Here is a 7,567-nt window from a genome sequence, read left to right on the forward strand (position 1 = left end):
CAACCTTCACAAGTGCGTCTTCAATGATACCCCTCGGATGTCTAACCATTTGGTCTTCCAATTGTAATGTTATCCGAGTGGGCCTACGCTATCCCAAGCCTAGCTTTTGGAAGAATGTATAATGCATGACATTGATGCTAGCCTATGAGTCCACTAATGCCTTCTCTTCACCCAAATTTCCAATGTTACACGGGATGATGAAGCATCCGGGGTCCTTTTTCTTATTCGGCATATTTTTTTGCAACACTGTCGAACATGAAGCATCTAAGATCACATATGCACTTTCCTCTAACTTCCTCTTGTTGGTCAAAAGGTCCTTCAGAAACTTTGCATACCGAGGTATTTTAGACAACGCCTCCACAAATGTGGTGTTGATGTGAAATTGCTTGAATAGCCCCAAGAACTTCTTGTATTGCTCATCATTTTGGTCGTTCTTCAACCTTGAAGGATAAGGGATTCTTGGCTTGTAAGGTGGGTGTGTCACCTCCTTTCCTTTAGTTCTCTCCTCAATCTCCATGACCTCGGGTGCATCAACATCGATCTTCTCACCCAGAAGCCTACCCTCAATCTCACGACCACTTCTCAAAGTGGTCGCCTTCACATGTTCTCTCTGATTGGTTTTGGTGTTACTAGGCAAGCTTCCTTAAGGTCTCTCTAATAATGATTTCTCAATTTGCCCCACTTGATTCTCTAAATTGTACAATGAAGTGGTGTAGTTGCGAACTGTAGCTTCAACCGACTGAAACCTTGTATCCGATGATTGGATAAACTTGCTCAAAGCTTTCTCTAGATCAGTCATCCGGATCTCCAAGCTTGAAACTTGATTTTTCATGTTCGGGGCTTATTGTTGTTGTTGGAAACCAGTTGACATCATAGCCTTTTGTTGCCCTTGATTATTCCATGAAAGATTCGGGTGGCTCCTCCAACTCGGATTGTAGGTATTGCTATATGGATTGCTTGGCTACTCATTGGATTACCCACAAAATACACTTTTTCAACCAAGGATATACCACCAATAAAAATCGGGCAATCGGATGAAGTGTGTCCTCCCCCACACCTAGTGCAACTAGTCAAGGCTGCCACTCTAGGAGAAGTTAAAGTATATAACTTCTTGCTCAATGACTCAACCTCAACTGCCAATGAAGTAACTGCATCGATCTCATGAAGTCTGGCTACCTTCTTTCTATCTCTTTTGTTCTACTGATAACTGTTCATAGCCATTTCTTCAATGAGATGTCGGGTTTCTTCAGGGGTCTTACTTCCTAAGGTACCTCCCCTACTACAGCATCAAGTAACTATCTTGTGCTCAGGTTCAACCTATTATAGGAAGTCTGAATGATCATCCACTCAGTGTACCCATGTTGAGGCCATTTCTGGAGGAGCTCCTTGAACCTACCCCATGTCCCAAAAAGAGACTCCAATTCCATTTGCATAAAAGCGGTAATTTCATTCCTGAGCTTTGTAGATTTTCCACGAAGAAAAGATCGGGCAAGAAAAGCTTCTACCATCTCCTCACAAGTAGTAATCGATGCTCTAGGTAATGAATGTAGCCACTGCTTTGCTTTCCCCTTCAAGGAAAATAAGAAGGCCCTCAATTTGATAGCATCATCTGTAACTCCATTAATCTTAAACATGTCACACACTTCCAAGAAGTTCTCGATGTGGTTGTTCGGATCCTCATCGGCCAAACCATTAAACTGTGCTGAATACTATATCATCTGGATGAATACTGGCTTTAATTCAAAGTTATGAGCTGTAATTGGTGACCACACAATACTAGACTGTGTGCCCAGAACTGCAGGTATGGCATAATCTGATAATGTCCTCTGCTATTGATTCCGTTCTGCCATATTATCTGACCCTTCACCTTCTACCTCTGCTTGATTTGATTGTTCTTGCATAGGCTCTTTTCCCCTTCTACGAAGTATTCGTTCAAGTTCAGGATCTCCTTCAACCAATGTCAAAGGATTCCCTCTGGTCATAACCTGGAGCTGCAACCAAAGAAAGAAAATCAAATCAGAACGATGGAAGAATAAGAAAATGTGAAATAGAATAAATGAAGAATAACTCAAATAGCAAAGTGCAAAGTGTTTCTAAATCGCTTATTCCCTGGCAACAGCGCCAAAAACTTGACAACGCCCTTTTACGTGTGTACCGCAAGTGCACGGGTTTGTCGAAGTGATAATTTTTTGGTGAGTGAGTAGTCGAATCCACAGGGAATAGTGATTAGAAACACAAAAATTGCTATTTAACTGGAACAAAAATGAATTATTATCGATGTTAATAAGAATCAATGCAAATAGAAATAAGAAAAGAAGAAGGAGACACAAATAAAAGATAGGAGAGGAAATCGATGATAAATGGGGCACCCGGACATTGCTCGTCCTAGGACTATTGTTTAAAGTGCAAGACCAATTATTATGTTTCCTAACTAATATCTAATGAGTCATGGAGATCCTTAAACACATGGTCCAAAATTTAAGGTTTACCGTGACTAACCCTACACTATGCCCCAGCGGAGAAATCTCTCTGTCTCAACACCTCATAATGGCTAGGTTGCTTTAGGCTCTAGGGATTCTAAGTGATAAACCCTATTCCCCAAAATTGATCTAACCCTTTCGTCCAGGTGTAAGACCCCTAGTCACAATGAAGCCCCAGATACTAAGGATTACTCCAATGCTTTATTCTATTGCTTGCGCAACTAAGCCCCAGCAGAGTTTGTCTTTTCGCACTTCACTCTATTGTGACTGCAAAGAACTCTTGGAATGTGGACATAGGATAAATTACACCGGAGAGGAAAGAGGAAGTTCCGCTATCTCTCGACTCACCCTCTCAACCCTCTCCAATCTAGTATTGTCTAAATCTCATGGTGTGCCACTCATCCACAAGGATTACCAAAATAGATTCTAAACGTTAGTGTCACTCTAAGGGAAAATCAACTCAACAAACATTCAAGATTGGAACTCAATTAAAACATCAATTAATGAAAACATAATAAAAGGTCAATGAGACAATAACATCATAAGGTTTACAAGTCCAAGTACCCTCTAGTGGTTTAGCTCTCCGTGGAGCAAAATACAATCAATAATGAAAGCAAAAGTAAAACTATGCAATCCATGAATAAAACCCACTTGGTGTTCATATCGATGGTCTTGTGGAGTAGCTGCATCTTCTCCAAAAGTCCCCACGTTAAGCCTAGGGCACACCTCGCTGGATCGGTGCCGACGAAAGCTTCCCCAATAACTCTCTTCCAAAGGAAATGCGGTGTCGAAGGTCGTAAACCTCTCCAAAAGCCTAGCCAAAGACTCTCCAAACCATAGCCTCAGGCGCCTCCAAAGTTGAGAAAAGATAGGCCAAAGGATGGAAAGAAGGATCCCTAAATCAGGCTGAAATCGCGAATTAAATTGGGCTAGAATCAGGCATCCACACGGTCGTGTGGAATTTTCACACGCCCTTGTGAATCTGCAGAAATTCAATTTTTAGCGGCCTATGAATAGTAACTGCTACAGTGAATTGCTACATCGATTTGCTACAAAAAATTTGCTACAGTGCTCCACCAAAATACTCCCGAATCCACACTTTTTCATCGAGGCAACATAAACGGGCACACATCTATGCTGTAGATCGCGTTGCATCTTTAAATAAAAATATATTTGATGACAATCTTGCTACCTTTGCAGAAGTCAAAACACATGAGTGTGACTACCTTTGTGCCCCTCCAATTTGCATATTCACTCGAGCACAATGGAGGTTGGCACACACTTACATGTCTTTGAGCACAACTTGTGTTTTCACATTTGTTTACTTCAAGATTCCATCAACAAAGTGCAAACGCAATCTACTTTAGCTTCTTTATTCCATAGTTGTCTCCACAACCCTACATGCACAAAAAAAACCAATACACATGTATTAGCGATAAAATCTCAGAAAAGTAATGCTCATCGTAAGAAAAGAATACTTCATATTATTAATACACAAGCACTTATCATCCACCATTCCTTTTCATCCTTCCCCTTTTTCTTATTCTAGTAATTACTTCCAAACCAATGCTGACCGGCTAGAGATTAGAAGATTAATTAGTACTTAGTGTCCCAGTCCCTTTGGTTAGACAACCATACCCTTCACGAGGTACCACTTTATTACTTTTTACGATATGCACACTTGTGAAGAGTATACATCAAGTTTTTGGTGCCATTGTAGGGGACTGTCAACTTTTAAAAAAATTAGAAATCTAGTGATCTAGCCATTGTTTATATTGTTTATAGTTATGAAATATTGTTGTTTTCTTTTATCACTCTTTTGTTTATATTTTTGGTTTTTTCTTATTTTATTGTATTTTATGGCTCATTTTGTTCCTTTCAATTTTAAAGGAACAAGTGTATGACCTAAGGGAGCTCTTCATCTCTATTGGCAAGCCCTGATCCTAATATCAAACAGAATTTTCATAGAAGGTTGAGGCAAGTCAATCTAAGAGATACGGGGTTAGTTGAAGTGAGTGTCGAGGTAGAACAAGAGGAAGAAATTTTTGGGAATCATTAACAAAGTATTTTTGATTATGCACGGCCAAACTTGGATAGCGCTGGGTCAAGTATTGTTAATCCTCATATCATGGTGAACAACTTTGAATTAAAGCCAAACTTCATACAGATGGTATAACAGATGTTTCAGTTTGATGGGTTTCAAGACGAAGACCCATATGAGCATATGAATAACTTCTTGGAAATGTATGACACTTTCAAGGTGAGCAACATTTCTGAGGATGTAGTTTGTCTGAGACTCTTTCCCTTTTCTTTGCAAGGAGTGTCAAACAGTGGCCAAGTTCCTTGCCTCAAGGGTTAATTACTACATGGAAGTAGTTGGCCAAGAAGTTCTTGATACACTATTTCCCACATGTGAAAATCATCAAGTTAAGGATTGATATCTCTTTCTTTCTGCAAATTGAATTTGAGTCCTTATACAATACCTGGGAAAGCTACAAGGAATTGTTAAGAAAATGCCCCCAACACAATATAGTGGAATGGATGCAGATCAAAATTTTCTATAACGGGCTTAATAGTGCAACAAAATAAATACTTGATGCAACATCTTGGGTTCTTTGTGCAGCAAGCAACTGAGTGCCACACGAAGTTTGATTCAAGAGATGGCAACCAATGGGTATCTATGGAGTTCAAAGAGAAACAAGCTGGTCAAGTGGGCCGATATCTATGAAGTGAATGCCATTACAACACTAGCAGCACAGGTCGAGGCAATTACAAAGAGACTAGATGCATGGTAGTCACTTTTGCATGCTCCAGTTTTGAGTTGTGAGAGTTAGGGAGCACAAGCAGGGCCAAGCTATTCTCTTACTGATTCTAGTATTAGGCGAGCAGAACAGGTTAACTGTGTTGGTCAAAATAACTAATACAAAAATAATCCATACAGCAGCACCAATAATGCAAGGTAGAGGAACCACCCCAACGTTTCTTGTAGTTAGCAAGGATCAAGTCAGGGCATGCAGCGATAGCCAAGGCCACCCAGCCTCAGTTTTAGCTTCCACCACCACTAAAAGAACTTGCACCATATATTTTAGCTCTCCATACTTGATACATTAATGATAATGAAATTCATCTTTCCGAACATGAAGAGATGATTAGTGTGTGGGGTCACCAAGTAATACCTTATTTGTGAGAGAGGGGTCGTATTCTATGAGGATAAGGAAGTATTATTACTCACTCTTCATCTACTTTCTAGACTACAAATCCAAGTGAAAAGTACTAAATAAAATTTACAAACTAATCTATAGCTAGGTTACTAGCAAACATCAATAAATAAACAAGGGAGTGTCAAGCATGAGAAGGAGGTGTTCGGATAAGGAATCGCCCTAAGATTGTCATTAATGCCCAAAGTAGGATGGTTTAAAGATGTAATGATGGTAGTTAAGACCTAGAGATCTCTTAGATAGGTTAACCCAATCTTTTTGCTGCTAACTCGTAATCCTATATGAGTGGTGATCAGAATCTCTTCCGGATCAGCCCTCCTATGATTGTAATGGGTTCAAAGAAATCTCTAAATAAGATTAAACTTACTCTTCTTCGGCTTAAACCTAGCATTGGATGGCTACCAACACCTAATTTCTCACGTATATCGGCACAAGAATCCTTTTTCAATCCATGAATGACCTAGTATAAGCACGCTTTTATGTAGATGAATACAATTCAAGAATTAACTATGGAGTTCTCCATTTGTATCTCAAGACAAGCAAAGCACAATAGATTGAATCTTAAACAACCATAAAATTAAATAATGACCTCATCCAAGGTTCTTAAACAAGATGAACCCTAGGTTTCATCCAAATCCAAACACCACAATATATTAATACCTCATGATAAGAGATACTTATACAACAAACAAGGAAAAGAAATACAATAAAGAAGCAAGAAAACTAACTCTATGATCTTGATGACCTTGAATGGATGGAGCTTTGAATGATTTGCAATGATGGCTTAGATCTTCACTCCAAATCTTTCTCCTTTCCTCCTTTCCCCCTTGGTGATGATGTGTGCTCATTCCCCACAGGGTTCATCACCGTTAGATGGCCGGAAGGCCTCAAGAATGTGTGGTGGTGGTAGCCCAAAAGGCCAAGAAGAGGTCTCCCTTTCTTTTGCCCTTATCTCCACCTTTTGATTAGTGGGGGGAGGAGACAAGTATGGAGGCTGTATAACTTAGGCCAAAGTCTCAAAGTCTCTATCTCAAAAATCTTAAGTGCTACTGTAGACTTCTACATTGAATTCACTACAATAATATGCTACAGTAACCTACCACAGTAGCCTGCTGCAATGACCTGCTACAGTACTGCACTCCCGGGTTTTCTTTTTTTTTTTTCACCCTAATCATGTCCTCGTGTTCTCCATGGCTTCTTCATGCCCTACAAAGCAAATAAAACATGATTAAGCACAAAAAAGGCATCAATTCTAATAAAATATAAGTTAAGTGTATAAAATACATACAAGAAAATAAACACATTTAGGCACTTATCAATGATGAGGAAGATTAATGCCTCTATGAAGAATCTTGAAAATCAAATTACCCAAATGGCTAAGACACTTGTAGAGTGACTCCCGAGGTCCCTCCCCAGTAACACTGAGGTTAACCCTAAGGAGTCTTTGAAAGTTATCGCTTTGAGGAGTGGCAAACTCTCATCTTTAACTTTGAAAAAGCCCAAAATTAAAACAATTGATCCCCAACCAATAGCAAAGCAACCATTACAAGATAATCCAAATGCTAAGGTGCTATAGTAAATCTCCAGTATTGAGACCATACAACTTAGGCCAAAGTCTCTGTCTCAAAAACACTCCAGGTGCTATAGTAGACTTCTATAGGCAATTCACTACAGTAACTGATAAATGCTTGTTATTAGTAATACGAAGTATTCTTTTCTTATAGTGAGCATTACATTTCTTAGATTTTATCGCTCATACATGTGTATTTTTGTTACTTTTGCATGTAGGGTTGTGGAGACAAGTATGGAAGAAAGAAGCCAAAGTAGATTGTGTTTGCACTTTGTTGATCTTGGAGTAAACCAACGTGA

The 7,567-nt window shown here is 39.4% G+C and overlaps 2 non-coding genes across 2 annotated transcripts; one reads left to right on the forward strand and one right to left on the reverse strand.

The window, feature by feature from the left end:
- The first annotated feature begins 1,353 nt into the window (after positions 1-1,353).
- Positions 1,354-1,460, forward strand: LOC120274237. Its single transcript, XR_005540769.1, has one exon. It is a non-coding gene; the product is annotated as a small nucleolar RNA R71 (small nucleolar RNA).
- Positions 1,461-4,904: 3,444 nt separating this feature from the next.
- On the reverse strand, positions 4,905-5,011 carry LOC120274334. Its single transcript, XR_005540861.1, has one exon. It is a non-coding gene; the product is annotated as a small nucleolar RNA R71 (small nucleolar RNA).
- Positions 5,012-7,567: the final 2,556 nt, after the last annotated feature.

The sequence above is a fragment of the Dioscorea cayenensis genome, chromosome 12, assembly GCF_009730915.1.
Source record: "Dioscorea cayenensis subsp. rotundata cultivar TDr96_F1 chromosome 12, TDr96_F1_v2_PseudoChromosome.rev07_lg8_w22 25.fasta, whole genome shotgun sequence".
NCBI classification, from domain to species: Eukaryota; Viridiplantae; Streptophyta; class Magnoliopsida; order Dioscoreales; family Dioscoreaceae; genus Dioscorea; species Dioscorea cayenensis.